Source organism: Amia ocellicauda, chromosome 8 (assembly GCF_036373705.1).
Source record: "Amia ocellicauda isolate fAmiCal2 chromosome 8, fAmiCal2.hap1, whole genome shotgun sequence".
In the NCBI taxonomy this organism is placed as follows: domain Eukaryota; kingdom Metazoa; phylum Chordata; class Actinopteri; order Amiiformes; family Amiidae; genus Amia; species Amia ocellicauda.
The window spans coordinates 9,241,766-9,266,552 of record NC_089857.1 but is presented as its reverse complement, the minus strand read 5'-3'; the positions used below and the strand labels follow the sequence as shown (position 1 = coordinate 9,266,552).

Here is a 24,787-nt window from a genome sequence, read left to right as displayed (position 1 = left end):
AATGCACACCTTCTCAAGATTGCGCTTGACTGGCGTGTCAGGCACTCAATTACAGCTGTTTTATCAAGACAATGTGTTCGTTTTGTAATACATAGTTCCGGTCTGGTGTGGCACCCCAGCTAACGCACAACGTTGCCACAATGTGACGTGTTAGCAGGGACTGTCTGCGGCGCGCTGGTGTGTCCCGGGCTTTAGAGTAGAGAGACAGTTCAACTGTAAGTATGAACGGCAGAAACGGATATTGCCTTCCCTTTAAGTAGAGCGTCAGGGACAGCCTCCCTGGCTTACGGCCATACTAGCCTGAATACGCCCGATCTCGTCCGATCTCGGCTGCTAAGCAGGCTTGGGCCTGGTCAGTACTTGGATGGGAGACCGCCTGGGAATACCAGGTGCTGTAAGCTTTTGCATCTTTTACACACCAGAGGGCGACAAATCACGAGTTTTAACTTTGGATACACGCAATTTCATCATTATTTCAGATTTGACTTCCCCAAATACACAGGCATACAATAGATCTTGTTCTCCAACGTAAACGGTCCCTAGTAACTAGGGTACATTCGTAAATAAATTGAGCATCATGGCTAGAAGTGACTAAATGTTGCCTAATCTTTCTCATTGAGAAATGACACAATTACAGCAACACAAAAAGGAACTCCACCGGACAAAGTTCAGTGCTCACAAGGAGCCTCATTCAACACACACGGTTCCATTCCCATTCATGCAAAGCACGAAAGTGTAAAACTTGGGAACATACTTGAGAGCAAAGATCACATTCAATCTCATTCAAGGCACGGATGTGAATGCAACGGGATGAAATTACTGAAATGATGCCTGCCCTCGAACTGTGATGATGGACTACCCGACTCGCCAATAATATTGGGTTCTGGTGTATTGAAATACAGGAGCTGCTGGATTTGTGTGTTTTCTTACCCCCTCACCATAGTTTGTCAAATGTTTAAACAACTGAACTTATATTCAAGGTTTGTTTCTCTTCATATGTTTTACTGGTTTACATTTGTCTCAGCAACCTGTTGAATGATTCTTCTGCTTTCAAAGCAAAATGACAACAGGATGAATGCACACACTTGAAAATACAATACATGCAATGTTATGCATCATAGTGATGCAACCTCCTTTCAGTTTCATACTGCATGTCAATTGAAATCCTTACTGAAATGCACACCTTCTCAAGATTGCGCTTGACTGGCGTGTCAGGCACTCAATTACAGCTGTTTTATCAAGAGAATGTGTTCGTTTTGTAATATATAGTTCCGGTCTGGTGTGGCACCCCAGCTAACGCACAACGTTGCCACAATGTTGCCACAACGTGGCGTGTTAGCAGGGACTGTCTGCGGCGCGCTGGTGTGTCCCGGGCTTTAGAGTAGAGAGACAGTTCAACTGCAAGTATGAGCGGCAGAAACGGATATTGCCTTCCCTTTAAGTAGAGCGTCAGGGACAGCTTCCCTGGCTTACGGCCATACTAGCCTGAATACGCCCGATCTCGTCCGATCTCGGAAGCTAAGCAGGCTCGGGCCTGGTCAGTACTTGGATGGGAGACCGCCTGGGAATACCAGGTGCTGTAAGCTTTTGCATCTTTTATACACCAGAGGGCGACAAATCACGAGTTTTAACTTTGGATACACGCAATTTCATCATTATTTCAGATTTGACTTCCCCAAATACACAGGCATACAATAGATCTTGTTCTCCAACGTAAACGGTCCCTAGTAACTAGGGTACATTCGTAAATAAATTGAGCATCATGGCTCGAAGTGACTAAATGTTGCCTAATCTTTCTCATCGAGAAATGACACAATTACAGCAACACAAAAAGGAACTCCACCGGACAAAGTTCAGTGCTCACAAGGAGCCTCATTCAACACACGGTTCCATTCCCATTCATGCAAAGCACGAAAGTGTAAAACTTGGGAACATACTTGAGAGCAAAGATCACATTCAATCTCATTCAAGGCACGGATGTGAATGCAACGGGATGAAATTACTGAAATGATGCCTGCCCTTGAACTGTGATGATGGACTACCCGACTCGCCAATAATATTGGGTTCTGGTGTATTGAAATACAGGAGCTGCTGGATTTGTGTGTTTTCTTACCCCCTCACCATAGTTTGTCAAATGTTTAAACAACTGAACTTATATTCAAGGTTTGTTTCTCTTCATATGTTTTACTGGTTTACATTTGTCTCAGCAACCTGTTGAATGATTCTTCTGCTTTCAAAACAAAATGACAACAGGATGAATGCACACACTTGAAAATACAATACATGCAATGTTATGCATCATAGTGATGCAACCTCCTTTCAGTTTCATACTGCATGTCAATTGAAATCCTTGCTGAAATGCACACCTTCTCAAGATTGCGCTTGACTGGCGTGTCAGGCACTCAATTACAGCTGTTTTATCAAGACAATGTGTTCGTTTTGTAATATATAGTTCCGGTCTGGTGTGGCACCCCAGCTAACGCACAACGTTGCCACAACGTTTCGTGTTAGCAGGGACTGTCTGCGGCGCGCTGGTGTGTCCCGGACTTTAGAGTAGAGAGACAGTTCAACTGCAAGTATGAGCGGCAGAAACGGATATTGCCTTCCCTTTAAGTAGAGCGTCAGGGACAGCCTCCCTGGCTTACGCCCATACTAGCCTGAATACGCCCGATCTCGTCCGATCTCGGAAGCTAAGCAGGCTCGGGCCTGGTCAGTACATGGATGGGAGACCGCCTGGGAATACCAGGTGCTGTAAGCTTTTGCATCTTTTACACACCAGAGGGCGACAAATCACGAGTTTTAACTTTGGATATACGCAATTTCATCATTATTTCAGATTTGACTTCCCCAAATACACAGGCATACAATAGATCTTGTTCTCCAACGTAAACGGTCCCTAGTAACTAGGGTACATTCGTAAATAAATTGAGCATCATGGCTAGAAGTGACTAAATGTTGCCTAATCTTTCTCATCGAGAAATGACACAATTACAGCAACACAAAAAGGAACTCCACCGGACAAAGTTCAGTGCTCACAAGGAGCCTCATTCAACACACACGGTTCCATTCCCATTCATGCAAAGCACGAAAGTGTAAAACTTGGGAACATACTTGAGAGCAAAGATCACATTCAATCTCATTCAAGGCACGGATGTGAATGCAACGGGATGAAATTACTGAAATGATGCCTGCCCTCGAACTGTGATGATGGACTACCCGACTCGCCAATAATATTGGGTTCTGGTGTATTGAAATACAGGAGCTGCTGGATTTGTGTGTTTTCTTACCCCCTCACCATAGTTTGTCAAATGTTTAAACAACTGAACTTATATTCAAGGTTTGTTTCTCTTCATATGTTTTACTGGTTTACATTTGTCTCAGCAACCTGTTGAATGATTCTTCTGCTTTCAAAACAAAATGACAACAGGATGAATGCACACACTTGAAAATATAATACATGCAATGTTATGCATCATAGTGATGCAACCTCCTTTCAGTTTCATACTGCATGTCAATTGAAATCCTTACTGAAATGCACACCTTCTCAAGATTGCGCTTGACTGGCGTGTCAGGCACTCAATTACAGCTGTATTATCAAGACAATGTGTTCGTTTTGTAATATATAGTTCCGGTCTGGTGTGGCACCCCAGCTAACGCACAACGTTGCCACAACGTTTCGTGTTAGCAGGGACTGTCTGCGGCGCGCTGGTGTGTCCCGGACTTTAGAGTAGAGAGACAGTTCAACTGCAAGTATGAGCGGCAGAAACGGATATTGCCTTCCCTTTAAGTAGAGGGTCAGGGACAGCTTACGGCCATACTAGCCTGAATACGTCCGATCTCGGAAGCTAAACAGGCTCGGGCCTGGTCAGTACTTGGATGGGAGACCGCCTGGGAATACCAGGTGCTGTAAGCTTTTGCATCTTTTACACACCAGAGGGCGACAAATCACGAGTTTTAACTTTGGATACACGCAATTTCATAATTATTTCAGATTTGACTTCCCCAAATACACAGGCATACAATAGATCTTGTTCTCCATCGTAAACGGTCCCTATTAACTAGTGTACATTTGTAAATAAATTGAGCATCATGGCTAGAAGTGACTAAATGTTGCCTAATCTTTCTCATCGAGAAATGACACAATTACAGCAACACAAAAAGGAACTCCACCGGACAAAGTTCAGTGCTCACAAGGAGCCTCATTCAACACACACGGTTCCATTCCCATTCATGCAAAGCACGAAAGTGTAAAACTTGGGAACATACTTGAGAGCAAAGATCACATTCAATCTCATTCAAGGCACGGATTTGAATGCAACGGGATGAAATTACTGAAATGATGCCTGCCCTCAAACTGTGATGATGGACTACCCGACTCGCCAATAATATTGGGTTCTGGTGTATTGAAATACAGGAGCTGCTGGATTTGTGTGTTTTCTTACCCCCTCACCATAGTTTGTCAAATGTTTAAACAACTGAACTTATATTCAAGGTTTGTTTCTCTTCATATGTTTTACTGGTTTACATTTGTCTCAGCAACCTGTTGAATGATTCTTCTGCTTTCAAAACAAAATGACAACAGGATGAATGCACACACTTGAAAATACAATACATGCAATGTTATGCATCATAGTGATGCAACCTCCTTTCAGTTTCATACTGCATGTCAATTGAAATCCTTACTGAAATGCACACCTTCTCAAGATTGCGCTTGACTGGCGTGTCAGGCACTCAATTACAGCTGTTTTATCAAGACAATGTGTTCGTTTTGTAAAATATAGTTCCGGTCTGGTGTGGCACCCCAGCTAACGCACAACGTTGCCACAACGTTTCGTGTTAGCAGGGACTGTCTGCAGCGTGCTGGTGTGTCCCGGACTTTAGAGTAGAGAGACAGTTCAACTGCAAGTATGAGTGGCAGAAACGGATATTGCCTTCCCTTTAAGTAGAGGGTCAGGGACAGCCTCCCTGGCTTACGGCCATACTAGCCTGAATACGCCCGATCTCGTCCGATCTCGGAAGCTAAGCAGGCTCGGGCCTGGTTAGTACTTGAATGGGAGACCGCCTGGGAATACCAGGTGCTGTAAGCTTTTGCATCTTTTACACACCAGAGGGCGACAAATCACGAGTTTTAACTTTGGATATACGCAATTTCATCATTATTTCAGATTTGACTTCCCCAAATACACAGGCATACAATAGATCTTGTTCTCCATCGTAAACGGTCCCTATTAACTAGTGTACATTTGTAAATAAATTGAGCATCATGGCTAGAAGTGACTAAATGTTGCCTAATCTTTCTCATCGAGAAATGACACAATTACAGCAACACAAAAAGGAACTCCACCGGACAAAGTTCAGTGCTCACAAGGAGCCTCATTCAACACACACGGTTCCATTCCCATTCATGCAAAGCACGAAAGTGTAAAACTTGGGAACATACTTGAGAGCAAAGATCACATTCAATCTCATTCAAGGCACGGATGTGAATGCAACGGGATGAAATTACTGAAATGATGCCTGCCCTCGAACTGTGATGATGGACTACCCGACTCGCCAATAATATTGGGTTCTGGTGTATTGAAATACAGGAGCTGCTGGATTTGTGTGTTTTCTTACCCCCTCACCATAGTTTGTCAAATGTTTAAACAACTGAACTTATATTCAAGGTTTGTTTCTCTTCATATGTTTTACTGGTTTACATTTGTCTCAGCAACCTGTTGAATGATTCTTCTGCTTTCAAAACAAAATGACAACAGGATGAATGCACACACTTGAAAATATAATACATGCAATGTTATGCATCATAGTGATGCAACCTCCTTTCAGTTTCATACTGCATGTCAATTGAAATCCTTACTGAAATGCACACCTTCTCAAGATTGCGCTTGACTGGCGTGTCAGGCACTCAATTACAGCTGTTTTATCAAGACAATGTGTTCGTTTTGTAATATATAGTTCCGGTCTGGTGTGGCACCCCAGCTAACGCACAACGTTGCCACAACGTTTCGTGTTAGCAGGGACTGTCTGCGGCGCGCTGGTGTGTCCCGGACTTTAGAGTAGAGAGACAGTTCAACTGCAAGTATGAGCGGCAGAAACGGATATTGCCTTCCCTTTAAGTAGAGGGTCAGGGACAGCTTCCCTGGCTTACGGCCATACTAGCCTGAATACGCCCGATCTCGTCCGATCTCGGAAGCTAAGCAGGCTCGGGCCTGGTTAGTACTTGAATGGGAGACCGCCTGGGAATACCAGGTGCTGTAAGCTTTTGCATCTTTTACACACCAGAGGGCGACAAATCACGAGTTTTAACTTTGGATACACGCAATTTCATCATTATTTCAGATTTGACTTCCCCAAATACACAGGCATACAATAGATCTTGTTCTCCAACGTAAACGGTCCCTAGTAACTAGGGTACATTCGTAAATAAATTGAGCATCATGGCTAGAAGTGACTAAATGTTGCCTAATCTTTCTCATCGAGAAATGACACAATTACAGCAACACAAAAAGGAACTCCACCGGACAAAGTTCAGTGCTCACAAGGAGCCTCATTCAACACACACGGTTCCATTCCCATTCATGCAAAGCACGAAAGTGTAAAACTTGGGAACATACTTGAGAGCAAAGATCACATTCAATCTCATTCAAGGCACGGATGTGAATGCAACGGGATGAAATTACTGAAATGATGCCTGCCCTCGAACTGTGATGATGGACTACCCGACTCGCCAATAATATTGGGTTCTGGTGTATTGAAATACAGGAGCTGCTGGATTTGTGTGTTTTCTTACCCCCTCACCATAGTTTGTCAAATGTTTAAACAACTGAACTTATATTCAAGGTTTGTTTCTCTTCATATGTTTTACTGGTTTACATTTGTCTCAGCAACCTGTTGAATGATTCTTCTGCTTTCAAAACAAAATGACAACAGGATGAATGCACACACTTGAAAATACAATACATGCAATGTTATGCATCATAGTGATGCAACCTCCTTTCAGTTTCATACTGCATGTCAATTGAAATCCTTACTGAAATGCACACCTTCTCAAGGTTGCGCTTGACTGGCGTGTCAGGCACTCAATTACAGCTGTATTATCAAGACAATGTGTTCGTTTTGTAAAATATAGTTCCGGTCTGGTGTGGCACCCCAGCTAACGCACAACGTTGCCACAACGTTTCGTGTTAGCAGGGACTGTCTGCGGCGCGCTGGTGTGTCCCGGACTTTAGAGTAGAGAGACAGTTCAACTGCAAGTATGAGCGGCAGAAACGGATATTGCCTTCCCTTTAAGTAGAGCGTCAGGGACAGCTTACGGCCATACTAGCCTGAATACGTCCGATCTCGGAAGCTAAGCAGGCTTGGGCCTGGTCAGTACTTGGATGGGAGACCGCCTGGGAATACCAGGTGCTGTAAGCTTTTGCATCTTTTACACACCAGAGGGCGACAAATCACGAGTTTTAACTTTGGATACACGCAATTTCATCATTATTTCAGATTTGACTTCCCCAAATACACAGGCATACAATAGATCTTGTTCTCCAACGTAAACGGTCCCTATTAACTAGTGTACATTCGTAAATAAATTGAGCATCATGGCTAGAAGTGACTAAATGTTGCCTAATCTTTCTCATCGAGAAATGACACAATTACAGCAACACAAAAAGGAACTCCACCGGACAAAGTTCAGTGCTCACAAGGAGCCTCATTCAACACACACGGTTCCATTCCCATTCATGCAAAGCACGAAAGTGTAAAACTTGGGAACATACTTGAGAGCAAAGATCACATTCAATCTCATTCAAGGCACGGATTTGAATGCAACGGGATGAAATTACTGAAATGATGCCTGCCCTCAAACTGTGATGATGGACTACCCGACTCGCCAATAATATTGGGTTCTGGTGTATTGAAATACAGGAGCTGCTGGATTTGTGTGTTTTCTTACCCCCTCACCATAGTTTGTCAAATGTTGAAACAACTGAACTTATATTCAAGGTTTGTTTCTCTTCATATGTTTTACTGGTTTACATTTGTCTCAGCAACCTGTTGAATGATTCTTCTGCTTTCAAAACAAAATGACAACAGGATGAATGCACACACTTGAAAATACAATACATGCAATGTTATGCATCATAGTGATGCAACCTCCTTTCAGTTTCATACTGCATGTCAATTGAAATCCTTACTGAAATGCACACCTTCTCAAGATTGCGCTTGACTGGCGTGTCAGGCACTCAATTACAGCTGTATTATCAAGACAATGTGTTCGTTTTGTAAAAAATAGTTCCGGTCTGGTGTGGCACCCCAGCTAACGCACAACGTTGCCACAACGTTTCGTGTTAGCAGGGACTGTCTGCAGCGTGCTGGTGTGTCCCGGACTTTAGAGTAGAGAGACAGTTCAACTGCAAGTATGAGCGGCAGAAACGGATATTGCCTTCCCTTTAAGTAGAGGGTCAGGGACAGCCTCCCTGGCTTACGGCCATACTAGCCTGAATACGCCCGATCTCATCCGATCTCAGAAACTAAGCAGGCTCTGGCCTGGTTAGTACTTGCATGGGAGACTGCCTGGGAATACCAGGTGCTGTAAGCTTTTGCATCTTTTACACACCAGAGGGCGACAAATCACGAGTTTTAACTTTGGATACACGCAATTTCATCATTATTTCAGATTTGACTTCCCCAAATACACAGGCATACAATAGATCTTGTTCTCCAACGTAAACGGTCCCTAGTAACTAGGGTACATTCGTAAATAAATTGAGCATCATGGCTAGAAGTGACTAAATGTTGCCTAATCTTTCTCATCGAGAAATGACACAATTACAGCAACACAAAAAGGAACTCCACCGGACAAAGTTCAGTGCTCACAAGGAGCCTCATTCAACACACACGGTTCCATTCCCATTCATGCAAAGCACGAAAGTGTAAAACTTGGGAACATACTTGAGAGCAAAGATCACATTCAATCTCAATCAAGGCACGGATATGAATGCAACGGGATGAAATTACTGAAATGATGCCTGCCCTCGAACTGTGATGATGGACTACCCGACTCGCCAATAATATTGGGTTCTGGTGTATTGAAATACAGGAGCTGCTGGATTTGTGTGTTTTCTTACCCCCTCACCATAGTTTGTCAAATGTTTAAACAACTGAACTTATATTCAAGGTTTGTTTCTCTTCATATGTTTTACTGGTTTACATTTGTCTCAGCAACCTGTTGAATGATTCTTCTGCTTTCAAAACAAAATGACAACAGGATGAATGCACACACTTGAAAATACAATACATGCAATGTTATGCATCATAGTGATGCAACCTCCTTTCAGTTTCATACTGCATGTCAATTGAAATCCTTACTGAAATGCACACCTTCTCAAGATTGCGCTTGACTGGCGTGTCAGGCACTCAATTACAGCTGTTTTATCAAGACAATGTGTTCGTTTTGTAAAATATAGTTCCGGTCTGGTGTGGCACCCCAGCTAACGCACAACGTTGCCACAACGTTTCGTGTTAGCAGGGACTGTCTGCAGCGTGCTGGTGTGTCCCGGACTTTAGAGTAGAGAGACAGTTCAACTGCAAGTATGAGTGGCAGAAACGGATATTGCCTTCCCTTTAAGTAGAGGGTCAGGGACAGCCTCCCTGGCTTACGGCCATACTAGCCTGAATACGCCCGATCTCGTCCGATCTCGGAAGCTAAGCAGGCTCGGGCCTGGTTAGTGCTTGAATGGGAGACCGCCTGGGAATACCAGGTGCTGTAAGCTTTTGCATCTTTTACACACCAGAGGGCGACAAATCACGAGTTTTAACTTTGGATATACGCAATTTCATCATTATTTCAGATTTGACTTCCCCAAATACACAGGCATACAATAGATCTTGTTCTCCAACGTAAACGGTCCCTAGTAACTAGGGTACATTCGTAAATAAATTGAGCATCATGGCTAGAAGTGACTAAATGTTGCCTAATCTTTCTCATCGAGAAATGACACAATTACAGCAACACAAAAAGGAACTCCACCGGACAAAGTTCAGTGCTCACAAGGAGCCTCATTCAACACACACGGTTCCATTCCCATTCATGCAAAGCACGAAAGTGTAAAACTTGGGAACATACTTGAGAGCAAAGATCACATTCAATCTCATTCAAGGCACGGATGTGAATGCAACGGGATGAAATTACTGAAATGATGCCTGCCCTCGAACTGTGATGATGGACTACCCGACTCGCCAATAATATTGGGTTCTGGTGTATTGAAATACAGGAGCTGCTGGATTTGTGTGTTTTCTTACCCCCTCACCATAGTTTGTCAAATGTTTAAACAACTGAACTTATATTCAAGGTTTGTTTCTCTTCATATGTTTTACTGGTTTACATTTGTCTCAGCAACCTGTTGAATGATTCTTCTGCTTTCAAAACAAAATGACAACAGGATGAATGCACACACTTGAAAATATAATACATGCAATGTTATGCATCATAGTGATGCAACCTCCTTTCAGTTTCATACTGCATGTCAATTGAAATCCTTACTGAAATGCACACCTTCTCAAGATTGCGCTTGACTGGCGTGTCAGGCACTCAATTACAGCTGTATTATCAAGACAATGTGTTCGTTTTGTAATATATAGTTCCGGTCTGGTGTGGCACCCCAGCTAACGCACAACGTTGCCACAACGTTTCGTGTTAGCAGGGACTGTCTGCGGCGCGCTGGTGTGTCCCGGACTTTAGAGTAGAGAGACAGTTCAACTGCAAGTATGAGCGGCAGAAACGGATATTGCCTTCCCTTTAAGTAGAGGGTCAGGGACAGCTTACGGCCATACTAGCCTGAATACGTCCGATCTCAGAAGCTAAGCAGGCTCGGGCCTGGTCAGTGCTTGGATGGGAGACCGCCTGGGAATACCAGGTGCTGTAAGCTTTTGCATCTTTTACACACCAGAGGGCGACAAATCACGAGTTTTAACTTTGGATACACGCAATTTCATAATTATTTCAGATTTGACTTCCCCAAATACACAGGCATACAATAGATCTTGTTCTCCATCGTAAACGGTCCCTATTAACTAGTGTACATTTGTAAATAAATTGAGCATCATGGCTAGAAGTGACTAAATGTTGCCTAATCTTTCTCATCGAGAAATGACACAATTACAGCAACACAAAAAGGAACTCCACCGGACAAAGTTCAGTGCTCACAAGGAGCCTCATTCAACACACACGGTTCCATTCCCATTCATGCAAAGCACGAAAGTGTAAAACTTGGGAACATACTTGAGAGCAAAGATCACATTCAATCTCATTCAAGGCACGGATTTGAATGCAACGGGATGAAATTACTGAAATGATGCCTGCCCTCAAACTGTGATGATGGACTACCCGACTCGCCAATAATATTGGGTTCTGGTGTATTGAAATACAGGAGCTGCTGGATTTGTGTGTTTTCTTACCCCCTCACCATAGTTTGTCAAATGTTTAAACAACTGAACTTATATTCAAGGTTTGTTTCTCTTCATATGTTTTACTGGTTTACATTTGTCTCAGCAACCTGTTGAATGATTCTTCTGCTTTCAAAACAAAATGACAACAGGATGAATGCACACACTTGAAAATACAATACATGCAATGTTATGCATCATAGTGATGCAACCTCCTTTCAGTTTCATACTGCATGTCAATTGAAATCCTTACTGAAATGCACACCTTCTCAAGATTGCGCTTGACTGGCGTGTCAGGCACTCAATTACAGCTGTTTTATCAAGACAATGTGTTCGTTTTGTAAAATATAGTTCCGGTCTGGTGTGGCACCCCAGCTAACGCACAACGTTGCCACAACGTTTCGTGTTAGCAGGGACTGTCTGCAGCGTGCTGGTGTGTCCCGGACTTTAGAGTAGAGAGACAGTTCAACTGCAAGTATGAGTGGCAGAAACGGATATTGCCTTCCCTTTAAGTAGAGGGTCAGGGACAGCCTCCCTGGCTTACGGCCATACTAGCCTGAATACGCCCGATCTCGTCCGATCTCGGAAGCTAAGCAGGCTCGGGCCTGGTTAGTACTTGAATGGGAGACCGCCTGGGAATACCAGGTGCTGTAAGCTTTTGCATCTTTTACACACCAGAGGGCGACAAATCACGAGTTTTAACTTTGGATATACGCAATTTCATCATTATTTCAGATTTGACTTCCCCAAATACACAGGCATACAATAGATCTTGTTCTCCAACGTAAACGGTCCCTAGTAACTAGGGTACATTCGTAAATAAATTGAGCATCATGGCTAGAAGTGACTAAATGTTGCCTAATCTTTCTCATCGAGAAATGACACAATTACAGCAACACAAAAAGGAACTCCACCGGACAAAGTTCAGTGCTCACAAGGAGCCTCATTCAACACACACGGTTCCATTCCCATTCATGCAAAGCACGAAAGTGTAAAACTTGGGAACATACTTGAGAGCAAAGATCACATTCAATCTCATTCAAGGCACGGATGTGAATGCAACGGGATGAAATTACTGAAATGATGCCTGCCCTCGAACTGTGATGATGGACTACCCGACTCGCCAATAATATTGGGTTCTGGTGTATTGAAATACAGGAGCTGCTGGATTTGTGTGTTTTCTTACCCCCTCACCATAGTTTGTCAAATGTTTAAACAACTGAACTTATATTCAAGGTTTGTTTCTCTTCATATGTTTTACTGGTTTACATTTGTCTCAGCAACCTGTTGAATGATTCTTCTGCTTTCAAAACAAAATGACAACAGGATGAATGCACACACTTGAAAATATAATACATGCAATGTTATGCATCATAGTGATGCAACCTCCTTTCAGTTTCATACTGCATGTCAATTGAAATCCTTACTGAAATGCACACCTTCTCAAGATTGCGCTTGACTGGCGTGTCAGGCACTCAATTACAGCTGTTTTATCAAGACAATGTGTTCGTTTTGTAATATATAGTTCCGGTCTGGTGTGGCACCCCAGCTAACGCACAACGTTGCCACAACGTTTCGTGTTAGCAGGGACTGTCTGCGGCGCGCTGGTGTGTCCCGGACTTTAGAGTAGAGAGACAGTTCAACTGCAAGTATGAGCGGCAGAAACGGATATTGCCTTCCCTTTAAGTAGAGGGTCAGGGACAGCCTCCCTGGCTTACGGCCATACTAGCCTGAATACGCCCGATCTCGTCCGATCTCGGAAGCTAAGCAGGCTCGGGCCTGGTTAGTACTTGAATGGGAGACCGCCTGGGAATACCAGGTGCTGTAAGCTTTTGCATCTTTTACACACCAGAGGGCGACAAATCACGAGTTTTAACTTTGGATATACGCAATTTCATCATTATTTCAGATTTGACTTCCCCAAATACACAGGCATACAATAGATCTTGTTCTCTAACGTAAACGGTCCCTAGTAACTAGGGTACATTCGTAAATAAATTGAGCATCATGGCTAGAAGTGACTAAATGTTGCCTAATCTTTCTCATCGAGAAATGACACAATTACAGCAACACAAAAAGGAACTCCACCGGACAAAGTTCAGTGCTCACAAGGAGCCTCATTCAACACACACGGTTCCATTCCCATTCATGCAAAGCACGAAAGTGTAAAACTTGGGAACATACTTGAGAGCAAAGATCACATTCAATCTCATTCAAGGCACGGATGTGAATGCAACGGGATGAAATTACTGAAATGATGCCTGCCCTCGAACTGTGATGATGGACTACCCGACTCGCCAATAATATTGGGTTCTGGTGTATTGAAATACAGGAGCTGCTGGATTTGTGTGTTTTCTTACCCCCTCACCATAGTTTGTCAAATGTTTAAACAACTGAACTTATATTCAAGGTTTGTTTCTCTTCATATGTTTTACTGGTTTACATTTGTCTCAGCAACCTGTTGAATGATTCTTCTGCTTTCAAAACAAAATGACAACAGGATGAATGCACACACTTGAAAATATAATACATGCAATGTTATGCATCATAGTGATGCAACCTCCTTTCAGTTTCATACTGCATGTCAATTGAAATCCTTACTGAAATGCACACCTTCTCAAGATTGCGCTTGACTGGCGTGTCAGGCACTCAATTACAGCTGTTTTATCAAGACAATGTGTTCGTTTTGTAATATATAGTTCCGGTCTGGTGTGGCACCCCAGCTAACGCACAACGTTGCCACAACGTTTCGTGTTAGCAGGGACTGTCTGCGGCGCGCTGGTGTGTCCCAGACTTTAGAGTAGAGAGACAGTTCAACTGCAAGTATGAGCGGCAGAAACGGATATTGCCTTCCCTTTAAGTAGAGGGTCAGGGACAGCCTCCCTGGCTTACGGCCATACTAGCCTGAATACGCCCGATCTCGTCCGATCTCGGAAGCTAAGCAGGCTCGGGCCTGGTTAGTACTTGAATGGGAGACCGCCTGGGAATACCAGGTGCTGTAAGCTTTTGCATCTTTTACACACCAGAGGGCGACAAATCACGAGTTTTAACTTTGGATACACGCAATTTCATCATTATTTCAGATTTGACTTCCCCAAATACACAGGCATACAATAGATCTTGTTCTCCAACGTAAACGGTCCCTAGTAACTAGGGTACATTCGTAAATAAATTGAGCATCATGGCTAGAAGTGACTAAATGTTGCCTAATCTTTCTCATCGAGAAATGACACAATTACAGCAACACAAAAAGGAACTCCACCGGACAAAGTTCAGTGCTCACAAGGAGCCTCATTCAACACACACGGTTCCATTCCCATTCATGCAAAGCACGAAAGTGTAAAACTTGGGAACATACTTGAGAGCAAAGATCACATTCAATCTCATTCAAGGCACGGATGTGAATGCAACGGGATGAAATTACTGAAATGATGCCTGCCCTCGAACTGTGATGATGGACTACCCGACTCGCCAATAATATTGGGTTCTGGTGTATTGAAATACAGGAGCTGCTGGATTTGTGTGTTTTCTTACCCCCTCACCATAGTTTGTCAAATGTTTAAACAACTGAACTTATATTCAAGGTTTGTTTCTCTTCATATGTTTTACTGGTTTACATTTGTCTCAGCAACCTGTTGAATGATTCTTCTGCTTTCAAAACAAAATGACAACAGGATGAATGCACACACTTGAAAATACAATACATGCAATGTTATGCATCATAGTGATGCAACCTCCTTTCAGTTTCATACTGCATGTCAATTGAAATCCTTACTGAAATGCACACCTTCTCAAGGTTGCGCTTGACTGGCGTGTCAGGCACTCAATTACAGCTGTATTATCAAGACAATGTGTTCGTTTTGTAAAATATAGTTCCGGTCTGGTGTGGCACCCCAGCTAACGCACAACGTTGCCACAACGTTTCGTGTTAGCAGGGACTGTCTGCGGCGCGCTGGTGTGTCCCGGACTTTAGAGTAGAGAGACAGTTCAACTGCAAGTATGAGCGGCAGAAACGGATATTGCCTTCCCTTTAAGTAGAGCGTCAGGGACAGCCTCCCTGGCTTACGGCCATACTAGCCTGAATACGCCCGATCTCGTCCGATCTCGGAAGCTAAGCAGGCTCGGGCCTGGTCAGTACTTGGATGGGAGACCGCCTGGGAATACCAGGTGCTGTAAGCTTTTGCATCTTTTACACACCAGAGGGCGACAAATCACGAGTTTTAACTTTGGATACACGCAATTTCATCATTATTTCAGATTTTACTTCCCCAAATACACAGGCATACAATAGATCTTGTTCTCCAACGTGAACGGTCCCTAGTAACTAGGGTACATTCGTAAATAAATTGAGCATCATGGCTAGAAGTGACTAAATGTTGCCTAATCTTTCTCATCGAGAAATGACACAATTACAGCAATACAAAAAGGAACTCCACCGGACAAAGTTCAGTGCTCACAAGGAGCCTCATTCAACACACACGGTTCCATTCCCATTCATGCAAAGCACGAAAGTGTAAAACTTGGGAACATACTTGAGAGCAAAGATCACATTCAATCTCATTCAAGGCACGGATGTGAATGCAACGGGATGAAATTACTGAAATGATGCCTGCCCTCGAACTGTGATGATGGACTACCCGACTCGCCAATAATATTGGGTTCTGGTGTATTGAAATACAGGAGCTGCTGGATTTGTGTGTTTTCTTACCCCCTCACCATAGTTTGTCAAATGTTTAAACAACTGAACTTATATTCAAGGTTTGTTTCTCTTCATATGTTTTACTGGTTTACATTTGTCTCAGCAACCTGTTGAATGATTCTTCTGCTTTCAAAACAAAATGACAACAGGATGAATGCACACACTTGAAAATACAATACATGCAATGTTATGCATCATAGTGATGCAACCTCCTTTCAGTTTCATACTGCATGTCAATTGAAATCCTTACTGAAATGCACACCTTCTCAAGATTGCGCTTGACTGGCGTGTCAGGCACTCAATTACAGCTGTATTATCAAGACAATGTGTTCGTTTTGTAAAATATAGTTCCGGTCTGGTGTGGCACCCCAGCTAACGCACAACGTTGCCACAACGTTTCGTGTTAGCAGGGACTGTCTGCGGCGCGCTGGTGTGTCCCGGACTTTAGAGTAGAGAGACAGTTCAACTGCAAGTATGAGCGGCAGAAACGGATATTGCCTTCCCTTTAAGTAGAGCGTCAGGGACAGCCTCCCTGGCTTACGGCCATACTAGCCTGAATACGCCCGATCTCGTCCGATCTCGGAAGCTAAGCAGGCTTGGGCCTGGTCAGTACTTGGATGGGAGACCGCCTGGGAATACCAGGTGCTGTAAGCTTTTGCATCTTTTACACACCAGAGGGCGACAAATCACGAGTTTTAACTTTGGATACACGCAATTTCATCATTATTTCAGATTTGACTTCCCCAAATACACAGGCATACAATAGATCTTGTTCTCCAACGTAAACGGTCCCTAGTAACTAGGGTACATTCGTAAATAAATTGAGCATCATGGCTAGAAGTGACTAAATGTTGCCTAATCTTTCTCATCGAGAAATGACACAATTACAGCAACACAAAAAGGAACTCCACCGGACAAAGTTCAGTGCTCACAAGGAGCCTCATTCAACACACACGGTTCCATTCCCATTCATGCAAAGCACGATAGTGTAAAACTTGGGTACATACTTGAGAGCAAAGATCACATTCAATCTCATTCAAGGCACGGATGTGAATGCAACGGGATGAAATTACTGAAATGATGCCTGCCCTCGAACTGTGATGATGGACTACCCGACTCGCCAATAATATTGGGTTCTGGTGTATTGAAATACAGGAGCTGCTGGATTTGTGTGTTTTCTTACCCCCTCACCATAGTTTGTCAAATGTTTAAACAACTGAACTTATATTCAAGGTTTGTTTCTCTTCATATGTTTTACTGGTTTACATTTGTCTCAGCAACCTGTTGAATGATTCTTCTGCTTTCAAAACAAAATGACAACAGGATGAATGCACACACTTGAAAATACAATACATGCAATGTTATGCATCATAGTGATGCAACCTCCTTTCAGTTTCATACTGCATGTCAATTGAAATCCTTACTGAAATGCACACCTTCTCAAGATTGCGCTTGACTGGCGTGTCAGGCACTCAATTACAGCTGTATTATCAAGACAATGTGTTCGTTTTGTAAAATATAGTTCCGGTCTGGTGTGGCACCCCAGCTAACGCACAACGTTGCCACAACGTTTCGTGTTAGCAGGGACTGTCTGCGGCGCGCTGGTGTGTCCCGGACTTTAGAGTAGAGAGACAGTTCAACTGCAAGTATGAGCGGCAGACACGGATATTGCCTTCCCTTTAAGTAGAGCGTCAGGGACAGCCTCCCTGGCTTACGGCCATACTAGCCTGAATACGCCCGATCTCGTCCGATCTCGGAAGCTAAGCAGGCTCGGGCCTGGTCAGTACTTGAATTGGAGACCGCCTGGGAATACCAGGTGCTGTAAGCTTTTGCATCTTTTACACACCAGAGGGCGACAAATCACGAGTTTTAACTTTGGATACACGCAATTTCATCATTATTTCAGATTTGACTTCCCCAAATACACAGGCATACAATAGATCTTGTTCTCCAACGTAAACGGTCCCTAGTAACTAGGGTACATTCGTAAATAAATTGAGCATCATGGCTAGAAGTGACTAAATGTTGCCTAATCTTTCTCATCGAGAAATGACACAATTACAGCAACACAAAAAGGAACTCCACCGGACAAAGTTCAGTGCTCACAAGGAGCCTCATTCAACACACACGGTTCCATTCCCATTCATGCAAAGCACGAAAGTGTAAAACTTGGGAACATACTTGAGAGCAAAGATCACATTCAATCTCATTCAAGGCACGGATGTGAATGCAACGGGATGAAATTACTGAAATGATGCCTGCCCTCGAACTGTGATGATGGACTACCCGACTCGCCAATAATATTGGGTTCTGGTGTATTGAAATACAGGAGCTGCTGGATTTGTGTGTTTTCTTACCCCCTCACCATAGTTTGTCAAATGTTTAAACAACTGAACTTATATTCAAGGTTTGTTTCTCTTCATATGTTTTACTGGTTTACATTTGTCTCAGCAACCTGTTGAATGATTCTTCTGCTTTCAAAACAAAATGACAACAGGATGAATGCACACACTTGAAAATATAATACATGCAATGTTATGCATCATAGTGATGCAACCTCCTTTCAGTTTCATACTGCATGTCAATTGAAATCCTTACTGAAATGCACACCTTCTCAAGATTGCGCTTGACTGGCGTGTCAGGCACTCAATTACAGCTGTTTTATCAAGACAATGTGTTCGTTTTGTAAAATATAGTTCCGGTCTGGTGTGGCACCCCAGCTAACGCACAACGTTGCCACAATGTTGCCACAACGTGGCGTGTTAGCAGGGACTGTCTGCGGCGCGCTGGTGTGTCCCGGGCTTTAGAGTAGAGAGACAGTTCAACTGTAAGTATGAACGGCAGAAACGGATATTGCCTTCCCTTTAAGTAGAGCGTCTGGGACAGCCTCCCTGGCTTACGGCCATACTAGCCTGAATACGCCCAATCTCGTCCGATCTCGGAAGCCAAGCAGGCTCGCGCCTGGTCAGTACTTGGATGGGAGACCGCCTGGGAATACCAGGTGCTGTAAGCTTTTGCACCTTTTACACACCAGAGGGCGACAAATCACGAGTTTTAACTTTGGATACACACAATTTCATAATTATTTCAGATTTTACTTCCCCAAATACACAGGCATACAATAGATCTTGTTCTCCAACGTAAACGGTCCCTAGTAACTAGGGTACATTCGTAAATAAATTGAGCATCATGGCTAGAAGTGACTAAATGTTGCCTAATCTTTCTCATCGAGAAATGACACAATTACAGCAACACAAAAAGGAACTCCACCGGACAAAGTTCAGTGCTCACAAGGAGCCTCATTCAACACACACGGTTCCATTCCCATTCATGCAAAGCACGAAAGTGTAAAACTTGGGAACATACTTGAGAGCAAAGATCACATTCAATCTCATTCAAGGCACGGATGTGAATGCAACGGGATGAAATTACTGAAATGATGCCTGCCCTCGAACTGTGATGATGGACTACCCGACTCGCCAATAATATTGGGTTCTGGTGTATTGAAATACAGGAGCTGCTGGATTTGTGTGTTTTCTTACCCCCTCACCATAGTTTGTCAAATGTTTAAACAACTGAACTTATATTCAAGGTTTGTTTCTCTTCATATGTTTTACTGGTTTACATTTGTCTCAGCAACCTGTTGAATGATTCTTCTGCTTTCAAAACAATATGACAACAGGATGAATGCACACACTTGAAAATACAATACATGCAATGTTATGCATCATAGTGATGCAACCTCCTTTCAGTTTCATACTGCATGTCAATTGAAATCCTTACTGAAATGCACACCTTCTCAAGATTGCGCTTGACTGGCGTGTCAGGCACTCAATTACAGCTGTTTTATCAAGACAATGTGTTCGTTTTGTAAAATATAGTTCCGGTCTGGTGTGGCACCCCAGCTAACGCACAACGTTGCCACAATGTTGCCACAACGTGGCGTGTTAGCAGGGACTGTCTGCGGCGCGCTGGTGTGTCCCGGGCTTTAGAGTAGAGAGACAGTTCAACTGTAAGTATGAACGGCAGAAACGGATATTGCCTTCCCTTTAAGTAGAGCGTCAGGGACAGCCTGCCTGGCTTACGGCCATACTAGCCTGAATACGCCCGATCTCGTCCGATCTCGGAAGCCAAGCAGGCTCGGGCCTGGTCAGTACTTGGATGGGAGACCGCCTGGGAATACCAGGTGCTGTAAGCTTTTGCACCTTTTACACACCAGAGGGCGACAATTCACGAGTTTTAACTTTGGATACACACAATTTCATCATTATTTCAGATTTGACTTCCCCAAATACACAGGCATACAATAGATCTTGTTCTCCAACGTAAACGGTCCCTAGTAACTAGGGTACATTCGTAAATAAATTGAGCATCATGGCTAGAAGTGACTAAATGTTGCCTAATCTTTCTCATCGAGAAATGACACAATTACAGCAACACAAAAAGGAACTCCACCGGACAAAGTTCAGTGCTCACAAGGAGCCTCATTCAACACACACGGTTCCATTCCCATTCATGCAAAGCACGAAAGTGTAAAACTTGGGAACATACTTGAGAGCAAAGATCACATTCAATCTCATTCAAGGCACGGATGTGAATGCAACGGGATGAAATTACTGAAATGATGCCTGCCCTCGAACTGTGATGATGGACTACCCGACTCGCCAATAATATTGGGTTCTGGTGTATTGAAATACAGGAGCTGCTGGATTTGTGTGTTTTCTTACCCCCTCACCATAGTTTGTCAAATGTTTAAACAACTGAACTTATATTCAAGGTTTGTTTCTCTTCATATGTTTTACTGGTTTACATTTGTCTCAGCAACCTGTTGAATGATTCTTCTGCTTTCAAAACAAAATGACAACAGGATGAATGCACACACTTGAAAATACAATACATGCAATGTTATGCATCATAGTGATGCAACCTCCTTTCAGTTTCATACTGCATGTCAATTGAAATCCTTACTGAAATGCACACCTTCTCAAGATTGCGCTTGACTGGCGTGTCAGGCACTCAATTACAGCTGTTTTATCAAGACAATGTGTTCGTTTTGTAAAATATAGTTCCGGTCTGGTGTGGCACCCCAGCTAACGCACAACGTTGCCACAACGTTTCGTGTTAGCAGGGACTGTCTGCGGCGCGCTGGTGTGTCCCGGACTTTAGAGTAGAGAGACAGTTCAACTGCAAGTATGAGCGGCAGAAACGGATATTGCCTTCCCTTTAAGTAGAGCGTCAGGGACAGCCTCCCTGGCTTACGGCCATACTAGCCTGAATACGCCCGATCTCGTCCGATCTCGGAAGCTAAGCAGGCTCGGGCCTGGTCAGTACTTGGATGGGAGACCGCCTGGGAATACCAGGTGCTGTAAGCTTTTGCATCTTTTACACACCAGAGGGCGACAAATCACGAGTTTTAACTTTGGATACACGCAATTTCATCATTATTTCAGATTTGACTTCCCCAAATACACAGGCATACAATAGATCTTGTTCTCCAACGTAAACGGTCCCTAGTAACTAGGGTACATTCGTAAATAAATTGAGCATCATGGCTAGAAGTGACTAAATGTTGCCTAATCTTTCTCATCGAGAAATGACACAATTACAGCAACACAAAAAGGAACTCCACCGGACAAAGTTCAGTGCTCACAAGGAGCCTCATTCAACACACACGGTTCCATTCCCATTCATGCAAAGCACGAAAGTGTAAAACTTGGGAACATACTTGAGAGCAAAGATCACATTCAATCTCATTCAAGGCACGGATGTGAATGCAACGGGATGAAATTACTGAAATGATGCCTGCCCTCGAACTGTGATGATGGACTACCCGACTCGCCAATAATATTGGGTTCTGGTGTATTGAAATACAGGAGCTGCTGGATTTGTGTGTTTTCTTACCCCCTCACCATAGTTTGTCAAATGTTTAAACAACTGAACTTATATTCAAGGTTTGTTTCTCTTCATATGTTTTACTGGTTTACATTTGTCTCAGCAACCTGTTGAATGATTCTTCTGCTTTCAAAACAAAATGACAACAGGATGAATGCACACACTTGAAAATACAATACATGCAATGTTATGCATCATAGTGATGCAACCTCCTTTCAGTTTCATACTGCATGTCAATTGAAATCCTTACTGAAATGCACACCTTCTCAAGATTGCGCTTGACTGGCGTGTCAGGCACTCAATTACAGCTGTTTTATCAAGACAATGTGTTCGTTTTGTAAAATATAGTTCCGGTCTGGTGTGGCACCCCAGCTAACGCACAACGTTGCCACAACGTTTCGTGTTAGCAGGGACTGTCTGCGGCGCGCTGGTGTGTCCCGGACTTTAGAGTAGAGAGACAGTTCAACTGCAAGTATGAGCGGCAGAAACGGATATTGCCTTCCCTTTAAGTAGAGCGTCAGGGACAGCCTCCCTGGCTTACGGCCATACTAGCCTGAATACGCCCGATCTCGTCCGATCTCGGAAGCTAAGCAGGCTCGGGCCTGGTCAGTACTTGGATGGGAGACCGCCTGGGAATACCAGGTGCTGTAAGCTTTTGCATCTTTTACACACCAGAGGGCGACAAATCACGAGTTTTAACTTTGGATACACGCAATTTCATCATTATTTCAGATTTGACTTCCCCAAATACACAGGCATACAATAGATCTTGTTCTCCAACGTAAACGGTCCCTAGTAACTAGGGTACATTCGTAAATAAATTGAGCATCATGGCTAGAAGTGACTAAATGTTGCCTAATCTTTCTCATCGAGAAATGACACAATTACAGCAACACAAAAAGGAACTCCACCGGACAAAGTTCAGTGCTCACAAGGAGCCTCATTCAACACACACGGTTCCATTCCCATTCATGCAAAGCACGAAAGTGTAAAACTTGGGAACATACTTGAGAGCAAAGATCACATTCAATCTCATTCAAGGCACGGATGTGAATGCAACGGGATGAAATTACTGAAATGATGCCTGCCCTCGAACTGTGATGATGGACTACCCGACTCGCCAATAATATTGGGTTCTGGTGTATTGAAATACAGGAGCTGCTGGATTTGTGTGTTTTCTTACCCCCTCACCATAGTTTGTCAAATGTTTAAACAACTGAACTTATATTCAAGGTTTGTTTCTCTTCATATGTTTTACTGGTTTACATTTGTCTCAGCAACCTGTTGAATGATTCTTCTGCTTTCAAAACAAAATGACAACAGGATGAATGCACACACTTGAAAATACAATACATGCAATGTTATGCATCATAGTGATGCAACCTCCTTTCAGTTTCATACTGCATGTCAATTGAAATCCTTACTGAAATGCACACCTTCTCAAGGTTGCGCTTGACTGGCGTGTCAGGCACTCAATTACAGCTGTATTATCAAGACAATGTGTTCGTTTTGTAAAATATAGTTCCGGTCTGGTGTGGCACCCCAGCTAACGCACAACGTTGCCACAACGTTTCGTGTTAGCAGGGACTGTCTGCGGCGCGCTGGTGTGTCCCGGACTTTAGAGTAGAGAGACAGTTCAACTGCAAGTATGAGCGGCAGAAACGGATATTGCCTTCCCTTTAAGTAGAGCGTCAGGGACAGCTTACGGCCATACTAGCCTGAATACGTCCGATCTCGGAAGCTAAGCAGGCTTGGGCCTGGTCAGTACTTGGATGGGAGACCGCCTGGGAATACCAGGTGCTGTAAGCTTTTGCATCTTTTACACACCAGAGGGCGACAAATCACGAGTTTTAACTTTGGATACACGCAATTTCATCATTATTTCAGATTTGACTTCCCCAAATACACAGGCATACAATAGATCTTGTTCTCCAACGTAAACGGTCCCTATTAACTAGTGTACATTCGTAAATAAATTGAGCATCATGGCTAGAAGTGACTAAATGTTGCCTAATCTTTCTCATCGAGAAATGACACAATTACAGCAACACAAAAAGGAACTCCACCGGACAAAGTTCAGTGCTCACAAGGAGCCTCATTCAACACACACGGTTCCATTCCCATTCATGCAAAGCACGAAAGTGTAAAACTTGGGAACATACTTGAGAGCAAAGATCACATTCAATCTCATTCAAGGCACGGATTTGAATGCAACGGGATGAAATTACTGAAATGATGCCTGCCCTCAAACTGTGATGATGGACTACCCGACTCGCCAATAATATTGGGTTCTGGTGTATTGAAATACAGGAGCTGCTGGATTTGTGTGTTTTCTTACCCCCTCACCATAGTTTGTCAAATGTTGAAACAACTGAACTTATATTCAAGGTTTGTTTCTCTTCATATGTTTTACTGGTTTACATTTGTCTCAGCAACCTGTTGAATGATTCTTCTGCTTTCAAAACAAAATGACAACAGGATGAATGCACACACTTGAAAATACAATACATGCAATGTTATGCATCATAGTGATGCAACCTCCTTTCAGTTTCATACTGCATGTCAATTGAAATCCTTACTGAAATGCACACCTTCTCAAGATTGCGCTTGACTGGCGTGTCAGGCACTCAATTACAGCTGTATTATCAAGACAATGTGTTCGTTTTGTAAAAAATAGTTCCGGTCTGGTGTGGCACCCCAGCTAACGCACAACGTTGCCACAACGTTTCGTGTTAGCAGGGACTGTCTGCAGCGTGCTGG

The 24,787-nt window shown here is 43.4% G+C and overlaps 17 non-coding genes and 4 pseudogenes across 17 annotated transcripts; all 21 read left to right on the top strand.

Annotated features, from left to right (window-relative positions):
- The first annotated feature begins 282 nt into the window (after nt 1-282).
- On the top strand, nt 283-401 carry LOC136756634 (5S ribosomal RNA). The gene has a single exon (XR_010818705.1). It is a non-coding gene; the product is annotated as a 5S ribosomal RNA (ribosomal RNA).
- Nucleotides 402-1,467: 1,066 nt separating this feature from the next.
- Nucleotides 1,468-1,586, top strand: LOC136758111 (5S ribosomal RNA). The gene has a single exon (XR_010819914.1). It is a non-coding gene; the product is annotated as a 5S ribosomal RNA (ribosomal RNA).
- A 1,053-nt stretch (nt 1,587-2,639) lies between these two features.
- Nucleotides 2,640-2,758, top strand: LOC136757268 (5S ribosomal RNA). The gene has a single exon (XR_010819304.1). It is a non-coding gene; the product is annotated as a 5S ribosomal RNA (ribosomal RNA).
- A 1,046-nt stretch (nt 2,759-3,804) lies between these two features.
- On the top strand, nt 3,805-3,913 carry LOC136757704 (uncharacterized; annotated as a pseudogene).
- A 1,055-nt stretch (nt 3,914-4,968) lies between these two features.
- On the top strand, nt 4,969-5,087 carry LOC136756222 (5S ribosomal RNA). The gene has a single exon (XR_010818320.1). It is a non-coding gene; the product is annotated as a 5S ribosomal RNA (ribosomal RNA).
- A 1,055-nt stretch (nt 5,088-6,142) lies between these two features.
- On the top strand, nt 6,143-6,261 carry LOC136756210 (5S ribosomal RNA). The gene has a single exon (XR_010818309.1). It is a non-coding gene; the product is annotated as a 5S ribosomal RNA (ribosomal RNA).
- Nucleotides 6,262-7,307: 1,046 nt separating this feature from the next.
- LOC136757672 (uncharacterized) lies at nt 7,308-7,416 on the top strand (annotated as a pseudogene).
- Nucleotides 7,417-8,471: 1,055 nt separating this feature from the next.
- Nucleotides 8,472-8,590, top strand: LOC136757502 (5S ribosomal RNA). The gene has a single exon (XR_010819519.1). It is a non-coding gene; the product is annotated as a 5S ribosomal RNA (ribosomal RNA).
- A 1,055-nt stretch (nt 8,591-9,645) lies between these two features.
- Nucleotides 9,646-9,764, top strand: LOC136756693 (5S ribosomal RNA). The gene has a single exon (XR_010818759.1). It is a non-coding gene; the product is annotated as a 5S ribosomal RNA (ribosomal RNA).
- Nucleotides 9,765-10,810: 1,046 nt separating this feature from the next.
- LOC136757774 (uncharacterized) lies at nt 10,811-10,919 on the top strand (annotated as a pseudogene).
- A 1,055-nt stretch (nt 10,920-11,974) lies between these two features.
- On the top strand, nt 11,975-12,093 carry LOC136756197 (5S ribosomal RNA). The gene has a single exon (XR_010818297.1). It is a non-coding gene; the product is annotated as a 5S ribosomal RNA (ribosomal RNA).
- A 1,055-nt stretch (nt 12,094-13,148) lies between these two features.
- Nucleotides 13,149-13,267, top strand: LOC136756186 (5S ribosomal RNA). Its single transcript, XR_010818286.1, has one exon. It is a non-coding gene; the product is annotated as a 5S ribosomal RNA (ribosomal RNA).
- Nucleotides 13,268-14,322: 1,055 nt separating this feature from the next.
- On the top strand, nt 14,323-14,441 carry LOC136756174 (5S ribosomal RNA). Its single transcript, XR_010818275.1, has one exon. It is a non-coding gene; the product is annotated as a 5S ribosomal RNA (ribosomal RNA).
- Nucleotides 14,442-15,496: 1,055 nt separating this feature from the next.
- On the top strand, nt 15,497-15,615 carry LOC136758110 (5S ribosomal RNA). The gene has a single exon (XR_010819913.1). It is a non-coding gene; the product is annotated as a 5S ribosomal RNA (ribosomal RNA).
- A 1,055-nt stretch (nt 15,616-16,670) lies between these two features.
- LOC136755689 (5S ribosomal RNA) lies at nt 16,671-16,789 on the top strand. The gene has a single exon (XR_010817803.1). It is a non-coding gene; the product is annotated as a 5S ribosomal RNA (ribosomal RNA).
- A 1,055-nt stretch (nt 16,790-17,844) lies between these two features.
- On the top strand, nt 17,845-17,963 carry LOC136757183 (5S ribosomal RNA). Its single transcript, XR_010819223.1, has one exon. It is a non-coding gene; the product is annotated as a 5S ribosomal RNA (ribosomal RNA).
- A 1,066-nt stretch (nt 17,964-19,029) lies between these two features.
- Nucleotides 19,030-19,148, top strand: LOC136757506 (5S ribosomal RNA). The gene has a single exon (XR_010819522.1). It is a non-coding gene; the product is annotated as a 5S ribosomal RNA (ribosomal RNA).
- Nucleotides 19,149-20,214: 1,066 nt separating this feature from the next.
- On the top strand, nt 20,215-20,333 carry LOC136756192 (5S ribosomal RNA). Its single transcript, XR_010818292.1, has one exon. It is a non-coding gene; the product is annotated as a 5S ribosomal RNA (ribosomal RNA).
- A 1,055-nt stretch (nt 20,334-21,388) lies between these two features.
- LOC136758109 (5S ribosomal RNA) lies at nt 21,389-21,507 on the top strand. Its single transcript, XR_010819912.1, has one exon. It is a non-coding gene; the product is annotated as a 5S ribosomal RNA (ribosomal RNA).
- A 1,055-nt stretch (nt 21,508-22,562) lies between these two features.
- LOC136758108 (5S ribosomal RNA) lies at nt 22,563-22,681 on the top strand. The gene has a single exon (XR_010819911.1). It is a non-coding gene; the product is annotated as a 5S ribosomal RNA (ribosomal RNA).
- Nucleotides 22,682-23,727: 1,046 nt separating this feature from the next.
- LOC136757671 (uncharacterized) lies at nt 23,728-23,836 on the top strand (annotated as a pseudogene).
- Nucleotides 23,837-24,787: the final 951 nt, after the last annotated feature.